At 39.5% G+C, this 15,889-nt stretch overlaps 1 protein-coding gene across 1 annotated transcript in view; it reads right to left on the bottom strand.

Annotated features, from left to right (window-relative positions):
* The window catches only part of LOC119816415 (centromere protein P), a 206,149-nt gene that overhangs the window by 20,594 nt on the left and 169,666 nt on the right, over nucleotides 1-15,889 (bottom strand). The window lies entirely within an intron of this gene.

Genomic DNA, 15,889 nt, shown 5'->3' with positions numbered 1-15,889 from the left:
ACTGCTCCCCCGGGGAACCATCAACGCTGCTCAGAATACATAGCACAGTACTGGAAAGAGGTTTGTATCTGTTCCCTAACTTGAGCAAGCTGCATCAAGAACATGGGCTGCTATCCTCATGCCATTGCCAGCATGGGGAATAATGATGTTTTCCTCTGAAATCCAGGGGCTCTCTCTCACTCAGTACTCTTCAGCTACTGCCAAGTATCTGATTTGATCCCAGGGGTCAGCACGGTTTATTCTATCAAATTTGACAGTTTTTGGTGATTTCAGTAGAGAAACTGATCTTGGTGTGCCCTACTCTGTTGTTCTGTGACATCACAGTAGTTTGTGAGTTTCAAGTTTGTCATACAACTCAACAGTTCCACCTCTAGGAACCCAACTATGGGAAATAAAGCACATCTGTATACAAACTTGTGTGTGAATGTTCATGGTAGAGTTATTCATGACAGACAAATAATTCCAAATAATCCAATTTCCCTAAACTGGTAAGTAGCTAAACAGGTATGGCTTATTAATAGCCAGAGTTTCTCTGGTCAATAAAAAGAAAGTACTCATACCCACTAAAACAAGGATAAACCCCAAACACAATTGCAAGTGAAAGAAGCTGGACACAAAGATGTTACTTTAGGTAGAATAAATGTCCAGCAAAGGTCATCTACAGGCACAGAAGGGACATAGAAGTTTTGCTTTGCTGTTTTTGCTGTTGTTATTCTGATTAGGGCTTTCTCAAATCTATCTCATACTTTTCTTCTTTAACTATATTTAACCTGCTGCTTTTTGACTAATCCCTATCTTTTCTTTTGTTTTGTTTTTCTGAGACAAGGTTTCTCTGTGTATCCCTGGCTGTCTGGAACTTATTCCACAGACCAGACTTGCCTTGAACTCAGAGATCTGTCTGCCTCTGCCTTCCAAGTGCTTGGATCAAAGACATGCGCCACCATCACCAGACTTAATTTTTTAAAAATTCAAATGACCTTTTAAAAATATACAGATGCAATTTGTTTCTATAACTTTTTAAAAACAAAACCACTTTCTTAAAGTGGTTTTTATTCCTCTGTGAGTTCGAGGCCAGCCTGGTCTACAAGAGCTAGTTCCAGGACAGGCTCTAAAAAAGCTGCAGAGAAACCCTGTCTCGAAAAACCAAAAAAAAAAAAAAAAACCAAAAAAAAAAAAAAAAAAAAGAATGCTTTGACAACTTTTCATTTGTAATTATATCCAGATTGTCCTATAATTTTCACTTAATAGATGCTTATTTTTTCAAGTAATAAAAAATTCTTCCATGTGTTCTCTTCTGCTAGTGCTATTGTTTTCCCTATGGAATTTTTGTTGAATCCTAAAATTCATGAATGTAATTGACTTACAAATGAAAAAGCTAAAGGAAATCCAGTCGAAAGGAATGTAGTGAAATTAGTGAGTAAAGAGCATGACCAAGAGGGCTGGAGAGATGGCTCAGTAGTTAAGAGAACAGGTAGTTAAGGCTGCACAAGCATGCGGACCTTTGTTCAGTTGCCAGTTCCCATGGAATAAGCTGGGTATGGTTTCTTGAGTGCCTGTAACTCCACTGCTGTATGGGGCAGAGATGGGACGTTCACTGGGATTGCTGCTGCCAGTCAAACCAAAAAACATGAACTCCGGGCTGGGGAAGGGACTCTGTTTCAAAGGAATATGGCAGAGAGAGAGGAGGACACCTAGCGTCTTCCTTTGGCCTCACAGGTCCGATTGCACAAGCTATCGGGCTTTGTTGAGAAAACAGCATCACATAGATGGTAGATATCACAAAAAAAAAAAGTGCTGGGCAGTGGTGGCACACGCCTTTAATCCCAGCACTTGGGAGACAGAGGCAGGCGGATCTTTGTAAATTTGAGACCAGCCTGGTCTACAAGAGCTAGTTCCAGAACAGGCTCCAAAACTACAGAGAAACCCTGTCTCGAAAAGCACACACACACAAAAAAGATGGTAGACATCTGAATGGCACATGAAAAGGGTGGAACTGACAGACACTGGAATGGCTGTGGTATGATTACTCTTTGATTCATGTGTGACCCAGCATGAAGCCTTCATATGACTTGTGAGGAGCTTAAGATGACAAACCTAAGAAAGCATCAGGTCCTAGACAGAGATCTTGGTCATGGCTGAGTGTTCAGCCATTGCTAATGTTCCTCTCCTGCAATCAAGAAGCTATTTTCAGCATGTAAACATGCTGTTATGAATTATAGATACCAAATGGCATACCATCATAAGCCGATGGCACAGGTCCTGCAACTCATATGCTGGTGATTTCATCATGCAAATATTGTTGGTTTCACTAAAGCCTGCTTGAAATTAGCCAGTTTAAATGTAGAACCAACGGTTACCTACTGAGGACAGAGTAAATGTGGAGTAACTAATGCTTTTAAACTACCCTCCAAATAAAAGAAAGAAAAAACACCTCTCCATAATTTCAGAACTGATTTTCAAAAACTGCTAAGAATAAAAGCAAACACTAATTTTTAAAGTTTGTATATAGCTGGGTGTGGTGCTGTATGCCTTTTAATCTTATCTCTCGGGAGCCAGAGGCAGGTGGTCTCTGAATTCCAGGGCAGACAGAGTCATAGAGACACCGTGTCAACAAAACAAAATAAAAGAAAAACAAAGACACTTGCATATAATTAAAGGACAGTTCTCACGACACAGAGCTAAAAACTGTGGAAGGTTCTTGTAATCACTTACAGACACTGTTCTGAATGTGCCAGGTAAGGAAAAAGGACAAAGTTCTAACACTGACAGGGCAATGGGGGAAAGCTTGCTTTAGGTCACACAGTGAAACACACTCTAACAGTATAAAGAAGGCCTCCTCTGGAAATTTACTCAAGAGAGTTCTATTCAACAGTAGGAACTTTTCATCACAAAGGCTTTGACATGTGACCTGGACAGCCTTCTGCTGGATTTACAGTTAGCTTCACTACTACCTTCATTACAGTTACCTGCATTACTACCACTCAGTAATACCTGCATGGCCTGTACTTGGAGTTGACCCCATAGATCATAGTGCACAGGACGAGGGATGGAAGCCTGACCAAAGCAGAATCTTTTAGGGAAACCAGAAACTTTTCCTTGACCATCTATCTGGAACCCTGCATGAACTGAGGATACAGAGACAGGTCCATTGGGTCACTTGTTTGCCAACACAGGGACAGCACTTTGTGAAAGAGAATGAAGTTACAGAAAGTGTAGGGATAAGTCAACACAAGACCCTAGAAAAAGAAAGTGGGATAGAATTTGTAGATAGTATAGACATGAAAGGGCTCCCATTTCTATTCCCAGATTCTGGGGTATTTCCCCAAATTTTCATGACCTATAAGACAAGCATATTCTCTAGTGCTCCACTGCTATGACCTCTTGTGTACTTGGCTTACAGGAAGAGTTTCTGCTATTTTTCAACAAGGAGACTTAATAATTGCAGCCAATTCAATTAGCAACAATGATGGGTATGAATGGGAAATGAAGACAAACTATAAAGACTATAGATAGGCAGAATTATCCAAGTTATTTGTTCTTTGACTCTGGTAAAAAAAATTTTTCTGTATCTGTTGTTTTATGTTTTATTCTTTTTTTTTCCTTTTTTCCTTTTTAAATTGATTTTTATTGAGTTCTACATTTTTCTCTGGTCCCCTCCCTCTCTCCTCCCTCCCTTTAACCCTCCCCCAAGGTCCCCATGCTCCCAATTTACTCAGGAGATCTTGTCTTTTTATACTTTCTACTTCCCATGTAGATTAGATATATGTAAGTCTCTCTTAGTGTCCGCATTGTTGTCTAAATTCTCTGGGATTGTGGTTTGTAGGCTGGCTTTCTTAGCTTTATGTTTAAAAACCACCTATGAGTAAATACATGTGAAAATTGTCTTTCTGTGTCTGGGTTACCTCACTCGACTCTGGTAAATTTTTAGAGTCTTCAACAGTTTTAATTTTGAGACAAGTTCTCACTATACAGCCATGTTAAATTTCTTCTGGCTTTCTATGTTTGCTATCTCTATTAATTTTCTGTTTTGTTCATAGAAATTGATCTCTCTCACATCTTACTTTAATTATTTGAGCATATTCTTTGTAGTTATCTACAGTCATTTTTCCAAGAAATCTGACATAATGTCTTTGACATAGCTGGATATATAGCTCAGGGCACGTTTATATTTATGTTCATAAAATTTGGGGGAATTTTTAGCTATTGTGCCTTAAAATATTCATTCCATCCCCTTTTCTTCTCCTGTGACTTCTACGTTGCATGTTGGCCTGTTTGACAGTGTCCTACAAGTCCTTAATACTGTTTGCTAAAAAATGTGCTAATAATGGAAATCAGAATCTCCCCCTTCCTCTAGGGTTAACTATATTTTTAAAGAGTGTTTTATCTTTCTTCCTGTTGTGGGTTGTCTGTGCCAAAGACCAGCCTGAAGTGCAAAGTTAATGTCTTCTTGGATCTAACTCAGAACTAGTGCCTTTATTGGAACATGTACTATCAATTTCTACCTTTCCTCATATATTGGGATATTTAAATTATACAATGTTTATACAGAATGTAAAGGATTTCATTATAATATAATTATAATATAATATATAATAATACAATATATGAATAATTGGATCATATTTACCTTTTTATCATTTATTTTTCTTACTCCTTTAGTTATCACTGCAGTTAGCTTGTCTTAAAAATGCTATTTTACATTGGTACTGGTGATCTGAACTTAGGCCCTCATTCTTGCATAGTAAGCATTTTATCCACTGAAACATCTCCCTAGCCTCTGCAGTTACCTGTTCATGACCTAGTTGAGTATTTAGCTTTCAAATGAATAACAAGAACAAAAAGGAGTGTATGAAAAGAAAAGAAGGAATTGCAAAAAAATGTAGGGATATTTTTATGCACAATTTGACACAAGTCAAGAGTTATCTGAAAGGAAAGAACCTCAGGAAAATAGCTGCCAGTGTTACGGTGGCATATGCCTTTAATACCAGTACTCAGGAGGCAGAAGCAAGCAGATCTCTGAGTTTGACCAGTTTGTAGACCATCTTAGTCTACAGAAACAAGTTCCATTACAGCCAGGGCTATACAGAGAAACCCTGTCTTGGGAAAAATAATAATAATAAACAAACAAAAAAGAAAATGCCTCCATAAGATTAGGCTGGAAACAGACAAGTCTGTAGGACATTTTCTTAATTAGTGATTGACTGGGGCAGGCTCAGCCCATTGTGGGTGGTGCTTCTACAAGAAAGCAGTTTGGCCGGGCGGTGGTGGCGCACGCCTTTAATCCCAGCACTCGGGAGGCAGAGGCAGGCGGATCTCTGTGAGTTCGAGACCAGCCTGGTCTACAAGAGCTAGTTCCAGGACAGGCTCCAAAGCCACAGAGAAACCCTGTCTCGAGAAAAAAAAAAAAAAAAAAAGAAAGCAGTTTGAAGCTGGATGGTGGTGGCACATGCCTTTAATCCAAGGACTTGGAAGGCAGAGGCAGGAGGATCTCTGTGAATTCGAGGCCAGCCAGGTCTACCAAGAACTAGTTCCAGGACAGGCTCCAAAGCTACATACAGAGAAACCTTGTCTCAAAAAAACAACAACAACAAAAAAAATAAAACAAAAGAAAAAAGCAGTCTGAACAAGCCATGAGGAGCAAGCCAGTAAGCAGCATCCCCTCCATCAACTTCTGCCCCCAGGTTCCTACATTGCTTAAGTTCCTATCCTGACTTCCTTCAATGATGGACTACAATGCAGAAGTGTAAGCCCAATAAACCCTTTCCTCCCCAACTTGCTTTCTGGTCATGGTGTTTTGTCACAGCAATAGAAACCCTGACTAAGACAGGCAGCCACAATGAATCCTAACTCTGAACCGCTATGATAAGCAGCAGTGATTAGAGAACAAAGCCCTGGTATAGACAGGGAATGTTGATTTATTCCAGGAACATGTTACAGACATCTGAGATGAGCTAGGTTGGGGGCTGGTTAGCAGCTACTGTGCTAAGAGCTGAAATTGATCAAATTAACCACAATTTACTACCCTAGCTGTCCTCTGGGATGTTGCAAGCCCTTAGTAGTCTTCAGAATTCAAAAACAGTTACATCAGACATATTCTGTCAGTTTAGTCAGGGAAGACTGACTCCTGTTGTCTCTTACTCTGCTGTTTCCCAGATTCCTCTAACATATTATAGAAGTTAACCTACTTTCAGCAATCATTTGGTTACTTGTAATTTTTCAATACTTTTTATATTACAACAAATATCCAAATAAGAGGTTGCTGTATATCTGTTCATAACTTTCTGTAGAGTAGAGTCCTAGAAGCAGAATTGCTTAGCATTTAATAGAGTTTGATAAAGTGGCCTAAATAAAGTCTAACATTTTATTTTTCTGTCAACAATGTGCTTAGTTTGGAAAGTTTTAAAATTTTTGGTTCCCCTAATTCTCAATAAAGCTTGCCTCACAACTTTTTTATACACAGTGGTTGACGATTTCATTCAGTTCTGTGGCTTCAGTACTAGCCACCACATTCTAATGGATTTTATTTCTAGCCCATAGTTCCCTTGATTGTGCTAGCCTGTGGTCACCTCAGTAAATGCAGTTGGATTACACCCAAAAGTTAAGCTTCATATACCTGATTTCTCTTTCTCTACTTTCCTATATCCAAATAAACCTTAAGTTTTACTAATTTACATACTCCCCCAACCTTGGTAAAGGAATCTTCTTTTCTTGGATAACCAAAATATGACTTTATTTCCTTCTTCCACTTGAATCTCTATTCCCACAGTTATGCCATATCATTATCATCATCTATCAGCAGCACTGGCAGGAGGAGCAGTGGGACACGGTGAGGAGGGAACAGAAGAGATCAAGACACAACAGAGTAGGGGCATTAAACACCAGAAGAATAGAATTTTTGAAGGAAGATCATCTAAGTTGAATATTGCTAAACATTTCTACTCTCTGCCAACTGCAGCCACTGGCTGGGTTTTGTTTTGACTCATTGGTACCACTTGTGCTTAGCATGTGTAAGGCACTGTGTTTGACCAGTAACATCGAGGAGAAAAAAGAAATAAGGGCCAGAGAAAGCTTGGCGATCAAAAGCTCATATTGCTCTTGCAGAGTACCCAAGTCTGATTCCAAACATCCACAATGGGCACATACAATGGCTTGTAACTTTAGCTAAAGGGATCTGATGTCTCTGGCCTCTGAAGGCACCTGCACTCATGTGCACATACCCATATACAAACACATACAGAGACAGACACAGAAACATACAGACACACATAGCTAAAAATCTTTAAAAAAAAAACTTCTACATAGGTGGCAAAATTAAAACTAAAATCACCATAAGAATCTGTGATAATAAATGCAGTTAATATTAATCTTCTTTTCCTGGACACAAAAAGATTTTAAGGGAAATGAAAATGATGACATCACCCACCAGTAATGGGAAAAAATGAAGCTGTGGACAAACACTGTTTTGATTTATAAAACCTCAAGTGAATGTCTCTTTATCCTCCCTGTGAGTGATGGAGTTACATTAGTTGCCAAAGTCTTCTTTTTTCATTACATACCTTTGTAAATATTGTGGTCATCCTGGTTCATAGCCATCTCCTTCAGACAGTGTATCAGTGGAAAAGAATCCCCATTTCCAACAATGCTCAAACAGCCATATGTGTAATTCTCTCACCAGTCCCTCACTAAGCATGGGTTTCAGGGGTTACAGGAGGGAAATTACAGGGAAAATAACAATTCTGAATGCTTTGCGATGCCTGTTTATAGGGAAGGAACACCACACCCTATAAAGCCTGAGAGAAACAACCTAAGAATTCTCTAATGGTCTTTCAGGAAAGATTCGTCATCTGAGTGCCAGAAAGGGCATGTAACTCATCTAGATTTGGTAAGTCACTGGGCTTAGCTCTGACTCAGGTCCTGACCGCAGCTACCTACTGTCAAATCTCTGTCCTAGCACTGAGGAAACTGATTTTCACAAGCAGTTATGGAGTTTTGTGATATGGAGACCCAGTAATGGTGAGAGTGGCTGTCTGTTCACATGCTCTTCAGTGGCTGCTCAGGATGGAAGCACTGACCTTGAGCATTGTAAGAAAAGTAAACCAGACTAGCTTGGGACTATTGCCATTGTTCCCATTTAACCCACTTAACTGAATGGGGTTACCATTCAGTTTCCTCATTTTGCTTTTGTGACACCTTAGTTTTGCTCCATTATAAAATGGAAGATGATAATGCATGTAATATGGTTCAAGAAACCAATATTGAAATCACACATGTTCACTGCATAGGAAAAATCAGGCTAGTGCCCACGAAGATCTCATATATGTTGTCTCTTTTTGTTTCCCTCCCATCTGAGTCTCCATATGTCATGTGCTGTTGGTTGAAGTTTCTGTCCTGCCTGCAAGTTCCCAAACAATGTCAGGGGTCATGAGAGTTTACAGAGGTGACAACTAGTGTTTTGTATAAGGCTGCTTGTTCACTTTCCAGCCACCCAGACTTCCGAAGCAATCACACAGAAACTATATTATTTGAATCACTGCTTGGTCAATCACTTGAGCGTATTGCTAGCTAGCTCTTATATCTTTGGTTAACCCATTTCCATTAATTTATATTTTACCATGAGGTTCATGGCCTACCAGCAAGGTTCCAACTGGCAGCTGGCATCTTTCCCCTCTGGCAGCTACATGGTGTCTCTCTGCCTTCTGCCTTCTTTCTCCTGGCATTCTATTTAGTTTTCCCCACCTAGCTCTGTTAAGCCCTGCTATAGGCCCAGGCAGATTCTTTATTCATTAACCAATAAAAGCAACACATAGACCGAAGGACCTCCCACACCACTAGTGTTCAGATGTCAACCCACCAAAGGAGTGATTATCTGATGGAGATAAATCCTGCCCAGGCAAGGCCTGCAGGACCATCAACTCTGGAAACTGTTGCTCATTTTTGCTAAAGCAGCTTGGTGTTACCCCAATACCTGCATTGTAGTGTGTAATCTCATGTGATGTGTATATGTAATCTCATGATTACATCTCAATCTTATGGGCACATATATCTGTCAGTGGGCAGGAAGATGACTTTTCATTTGGTTGCATAATTCTGATATACAGAATATATGCTGGGGCATGCTTCATAACTAGATCTATTTGTCCTATGAGGACTGTAGACACCTAAAAGCCTGCTTTGGGCTGTGGTGGTGGCGCATGCCTTTAATCCCAGCTCTCAGGAGGCTGAAGCATGCAGATCTCTGTGAGTTCGAGGTCAACCTTGTCTACAGAGTAAGTTTCAGGACAGGCTCCAAAGCTACATAGAGAAACCTTGTCTTGAAAAAAAAAAAGCCTACTTTATTCCTTTTGGCTCATTATAACTGCACACAATTAGCTCACTTTCACCTCAGAGCAAGTTCAAACAAAATTAAAGGCTTTTTGCAAACAGATCATAAATTTCAAATTTTACAGCTATGCACAAAGAGCTGCAGATGTCCAACCAAGATTACTTACTGCACAAAGCACCCTAAGAAAGGCATGCTGGTTCTTTTCTTGCCAGTCTGTTAACAAAGAACCTATGTCTCAAGGTTTATCGCACTGGACACTGTACCCCTGCCCTTTGGTCTCGATCTTACTCTTGTAACCTTGGACTCTTGTTTTGCCATGGCAATGGCTCAGCTCCTATTGCTTACCCTAGGAATGTGATTTTGACCAATGAGAAGTAACTCTTGCAATTTCTTATCACTTCGAGGCTCCTGGGAGAGAGAAGAGAGAGTTTTTAGGCTGGAAAAGAAGCTAGGAGGAATTAGAAGCAGGACAGGAAAATTAGAATAGAAACAGAACAATAAAGAAACTAATTCAGAAAAGCACATGAGAGAGAATTCACTCTCAGAAAAAGTCCTTTTTGCTTGTTGTAGCTTCCAATCTGAACCCTGAAGAGGACCCTGGTTGAACCCCAGAGGTTTTCATTAAGACACAGAGGCTTAATATAAATTATAAATGCTTGGCCAATAGCTCAGGCTTGTTACTACCTAACTCTTATATTTAAATTAACCCATATTCCTTATCTATGCTTTGCCACATGGCTCCTTGCTTGTTACCTCATTTTCTACATGTCCTGCTTCCTCAGCTGGTTGGTATCTTCTCTGACTCTGCCCTTCTTCCTCCCAGCATCCTCAGTTTGGCTGTTCTGCCTATACTTTTGGCCCAGCTCCAAGCCAATCAGCATTTTATAAACCAATTTAAGTGACAAATCTTCACTGTGTACAAAGGGAGTATTCCACAACAGTGTGCTATGATAGGAACTGGGTGAGTACCTGATACTGCCAATAAGCAAACAGAAAATGTCTATTTTCATTTACTTTATTTATTTATTTTTGAGAGAAATCTCTCTATGTAGCCCTGGCTATCTTCAGACTTGCTATGTAGACCAAGATGGCCACAAACTCAGAGATCTGCCTGGCTCTGCCTCCTGAGTGCTGATTAGTACCATGCTCAGCTATTCTCAGGTTGCTTTAAAAGTGGGGCAAGCAGGGTGGTGATGGTGCATACCTTTAATCCCAGCACTTGGGAGGCGGAGGCAGAGGCATGTGGATATACATTGCTGTTGCCCCTCAGAAGTAGAAGATAAATCTCTATTGCTGAAGACATCAGGCAGTTTGGACCTAGAACCAGGATCCAGAGCTCTTGAGCTGGAACTGATCTGAAAGCCTTCTTCTTGGGGACTAAGCTTCCTTGGTACTAGAAGGTGCCATGCAGCCTTCCAAAGGAGGGAATCAACCAACAGTACTATCCAGCTATGACACCTGTGAACCACAATAATAACTAGTAGTTATAACTACTATATAACTAGTGGTTATCACTAGTAGTGATAACCCTAAGGAGGCATGCAGTAGCAGCACAGACACATTGTTGGTACCAAACAGCTGTCTAGCTGGGCTGAAGACCTGCTCAAGAAGAGAGAAATCTGGCCAAGCAAGCAGTGAATATTGGAGGAAACTCTACAACTGATAACTTACTAAACCCACAAAATCTCTAACTTCATTCTAAATATTTGTCTTTATACCCATAGATATGTGCTGTCCTTACCTTTTCTTCTTTCTACAACAGATGGAGGCCATTACAGAAAAGCACAACAGATTAAAATGCAGAATTGTGGATCACAGGCCTTACTGATACATCTACAACATAACTCCTACACCCAAGGCTCTGGGGCCATTGTGGAAGAGGAGACAGAAAGATTGTAAAAGACAAAATAAAGAAAGAAAAAAGATGTGACAAAATCCAGAAGGTAGCAGAGGGGAAGAAAGGACAGGAGTTGAGAGGAAGAGAAAACACAAGAGATGAAGAAGGAATCAAATACAGTAGAGTTTACTGCCTTGTTATAAAACGGTAGTGTAAAATATTAAATTAGGAGTTAAAGGGATTGAGTGAAAATTTAGGAAATCAGAACATGGTTATTTAAGGAGCTCTCTGTTTTGTGTGTGTAAAATAAAAGCCTTGTTTTTCTGAGCAAATATTCAGGAATTATAAGAATTATGAATAAAATAAAATTCTCTATAAAACTATGGTTAATTTTTAATTAGATATAGCAGCCTTAATATCTACTAATATATCTACAAGGCATCAACAATATGTCATGTTCATTCTTCTAAGTTATTAGAGATTTCCTCTTGAAATACAACAACAGAAAATGCCATACAGACATGCCCACAGGTCAATCTGATCAAGGAAATCCCCCCACTTGAGACTTCCTCAGATAACTCTGCGCTTTGTCAAGTAGACAGTTGTATCTGACAAATAGGCACAACTGCTTGTCACCTTGAACATAAACATCACCTTAAGCCATAATATTTTCCTTCTTGTCACCAATATCTCTATTAATATCATACTATAAAACACAGTACAACTTTAAAAGTCCCACTCTGAAGTTTAACTGTGGGCTTCTAAAAGATTCTTACTAAAAAATACTTCCTTACTCCAAAAGAGAAGAACCAGGGAATAAAAATAATCACATTAAGCAAAACCAAAGTCTATCAGTATAGATCAAATCCTGTAGCTCTATGTTTGACATCAGGGAGTCCCTCATGATGTTTTGGCTGCAAAAGGCTTTGGTGTATCCATTTCTCCAGCTTTGCCATCCACAGTACACATAGTTTACTAAGACCAGCTCTATTTCACACCTGCTGCTTCCCTTGGTAGATTTCACAGTCCTGGCATCCCAAATATCCTGGGGTTTCCACTGTAACTGAGAATGTACCTTCCACTGGTATCTTTTGGCCTCTCTTCAGAGACTTCAGTGACATTGCCACCCAGCTTCTCCACATGACCCTTTCATGCCTTCAAATCTAGTATCATGTGGGAGACTCTTAAACATTATTTGCCAAATTCTGCTGCCACCTTGATGTACAGTCTGGGCCTCCCATTGGACCATAGCTTCTGTATTCTGACCCTAAGGGAATACTTTCCATAGGTAGTGAGAGCCTCTTAATAAAACATAGCTATGTTTTTCAGCCTCAGCTAACCAGCAACCAGCTTCCCAGTAAAGCATAGAGGGCTCAATTCACTAGTATTAATTTCTTGTTAATCAGTTAATTTTTCAGCTCTAGTTAAACAGCAACCAGATTCTATACGAACATCCCTAAAAGACTTTATTTCCTTTGAAACTTCACAATGACCTCCATTGTCAGCATTTCTCTCTGTAGAAGAGTGCATTAAGTTCTCAGCACTCAATAGATTTTCTAGATCAGTGCTCCAAAATCCTTTCACAATCTTCACTACCCTTCCTCCCCCAAATAACATGGTCAGGGCCTTCACAGCAACACCCTACTTCTATCACCAATTTCTGTTGACGTTTACTTTCTGATGCTGTGATAAACACGAAGATCAAAAGTAACTTGGGGAGGTTTATTTCATTGTATGCTTCCAGGTTAAAATCCAATTTCATTGTATGCTTCCAGGTTAAAATCCATCACTGAGGGAGTCAGGACAGGAACTCAAGCATAAACAGAGCAGAAATCATGTAGGAAACATTGGCTTGTTCTCCTCTCTCTCTCCCCTCTCCCCCTTCTCCCCCTTCTCCCCCTCTCCCCCTTCCCCCCTCTTTCTCGACAGGCTTTCCCGGTGTAACAGTCCTAGCTATCCTGGAACTCACTCTGTAGACCAGGTTGGCCTTGGGCTTAAAGGCGTGTGCCACCACCACCCGGCCCACAACTTGATTTCTTGTATAGTCCAGGATTATCTCAGAGACTGTGTTGCTCACAGTAGGTTGGGCCTTCTCACATCAGTCACAAACCAAAAGACAAGTCCCCAAAGACATAATCACAGACCAATCTTATGGAAGCAATTCTTCAACTTAGGCTCCTTCTTTCAGGTGTCTCCAGTTTGTGTTGACTAAATACTAACCAGTCTAAGTGACTTCAGTGGTAAGTGAAATAAATGTCCTAAAGGCTTACTCCCTTCTGGCATGGCTGATACTCACTTTCTGCAAAGTATTTGGTGGCAAACATTATTCTTTCAGTGCGCTAAGGTAGCCAAGTTCTAGAACATAATTATGCCTACAATAATGAGAGAGAAGGAAAAACCATAACACCAGCATTTTCCATGTACTAGGGTGGTTAAAACAGTTTCTGAAAAAAAGTTCATGTAATCATCCATTAAACCACAAACTTGTAGAGCATGGCTTCAGAAACCTGAAAATTGGTTTTTTCCAACCATGTCAATCTCAGCATGATAGTTGTTATTCCTCCTCTATGCCACTAAAGAGTTACTTTTGTTTAAGGAACCAGAAAGATGGCTTAGTCATTAAGAGTACTGACTGCTCTTGCAGAAGACCAGGGTTCAGTTTCCTAGCACTCACAGAATGGCTTACAGGGGATATGCTGTCCTCTTATGGTCTCTGTGGGCAGTGAATACCCATAGTAAACAGACATATATGCAGGACACATACACACACAATCTCTTTTTTAAGAGTTTTTTGTTTATACTGTTTTAAATAGTTATTCCTTCCTCATCTGGTTATAAAAAGCAAAAACACTTTCAAAATGATGAATTACATAGAGAAGTTAAAATTTTATCATCTAGCAATAATTTTTTTTGTTGTTTTTTTGAGACAAGGCTTCCCTGTGTAACAATCCTAGCTGCCCTGGAACTAGCTCTTGTAGATCAGGCTGGCCTCAAACTCACAGGGATTCACCTGCCTCTGCCTCCCGAGTGCTGGGATTAAAGGCATGTGCCACTACCGCCTGGCCCTATTAACAATTTTTATTTATCCCTTTTAATCTGCTCCCCAGAAAGATGTGAAATCATACATATAAAAAGATAATGCATATATTGTTTTGGGTATTTCAATTTTCCTCTTGGGATATAGGAGACAACATCACAAGCTAGTATTAATGTTACTTTAGTTTCCAGAGAGCTCTGCAGTGCACTGTTCCAAATATATAACTGGGTTGCTTTTTGCTTTTCTATAAAGTCCACACTTAGAATGCTTCAAAGTACTACTCCGAGGCACATCTCTGCATAGAAAGATGTTCCTATAATGCATTTCAAGAAGTGACTCATGGGCAAACAATACTGATTTTTATTAGCTGTCCTCAATATAACCATTTCTGTTTGCCACGAACACAATTCTTCTCCTTTGGCAAAACAACATGCATGTTCCAAATCAGGCTGTGATTTATAATTACCAAGTATGTGAGATTTATCTGGATTATTTTTAAATGATGATGTTCATACTACCTCTAATGTTCTGTCTCAACATTTGACACTGCAGATGATAGCACACATGTCAATGAACACTTATCGACTACTATTACTGATACTGAAAAACTGCTTCCCGCCTTTCACCAACCACTGGCATTCCCTACAAACTACAAGTCTACAACCCTGTCTCAAAAACCCCAAAATAAATAAATAAAATTAAAGGCATTTATTCACTATTTTCTTGTTTCCAAATTGATATTCGGAGTTCACTATAATTCACTACACAAATCACTTATCTGCAAGTATGTTAAATCTTCATTTTTATTATTTCCAAATTTCATATCTATGTGCCTTGGTAGCAGTTGACTTTCACATACTATGTTGAATACTGACTAGGCTTTTCCATAGAGTAACTCAGGCACCAGTCAGCAGTGCTGGGTTTGACACTGATCTATTTCTAACTTGCTTATGGGGAGATGAAGAAATCTGAGGCCAAAGCACATCACTAATTTACAAGAGTAAATTTACTAGAGTAAATTAGTGAGAAGTAATGAGAAGCCTTATTGCTCCCTTGTACATTAAAATATATATAATATACATATATATGTATAACACACACATCTAGGTGTGGTGGTGTATACCTTTAATTCCAGGACTCGGAGACAGAGACAGGTAGATCCTCTGTGAGTTCAAGGCCAAACTGGTCTACATATTGAGTTCCAGGTCAGCTAGGAATATGTATGTATATATGTATATGCATAAATATGTGTATGTTTATGTAAGTATATATGAAGTCAATATTTTTGAGACAGGGTCTCATGTAGCCTAGGCTGGCTCAAACTCCATATTTAGCCTTAGTTTTCTATAGAAAAGCTTAGTTTTCTGTAAAAAAGCCTTTTCCATATGATATGAAAATTCCTTGTGCCTTTACCTCCTAAGTGCTGAGATTATAGGCGTGTACCACTATTAAAAGTATGTAATTTCTAATGGCATTAATATGTAACCAGTTTTTGTTTCCTCAATAAGGAGAAAATTTAACTCAATTTAAACATGACGGGAGACACATGCAGCCTTTAGGTGAGTGAGAACACTACCACTACAAGCTTGACGAATCTCAAGTGGTATGTTGGGTGGTTTGAACTTTAAAAGCCATGCAGTTTTTCCTGCAAACAGCCTGGGAAAGCCACCATTCTGTCTCAAATCACTTGTGT

This window comes from Arvicola amphibius, chromosome 6 (assembly GCF_903992535.2).
Source record: "Arvicola amphibius chromosome 6, mArvAmp1.2, whole genome shotgun sequence".
Lineage (NCBI taxonomy): Eukaryota > Metazoa > Chordata > Mammalia > Rodentia > Cricetidae > Arvicola > Arvicola amphibius.
This window is presented reverse-complemented; position numbering and strand designations above follow the sequence as displayed.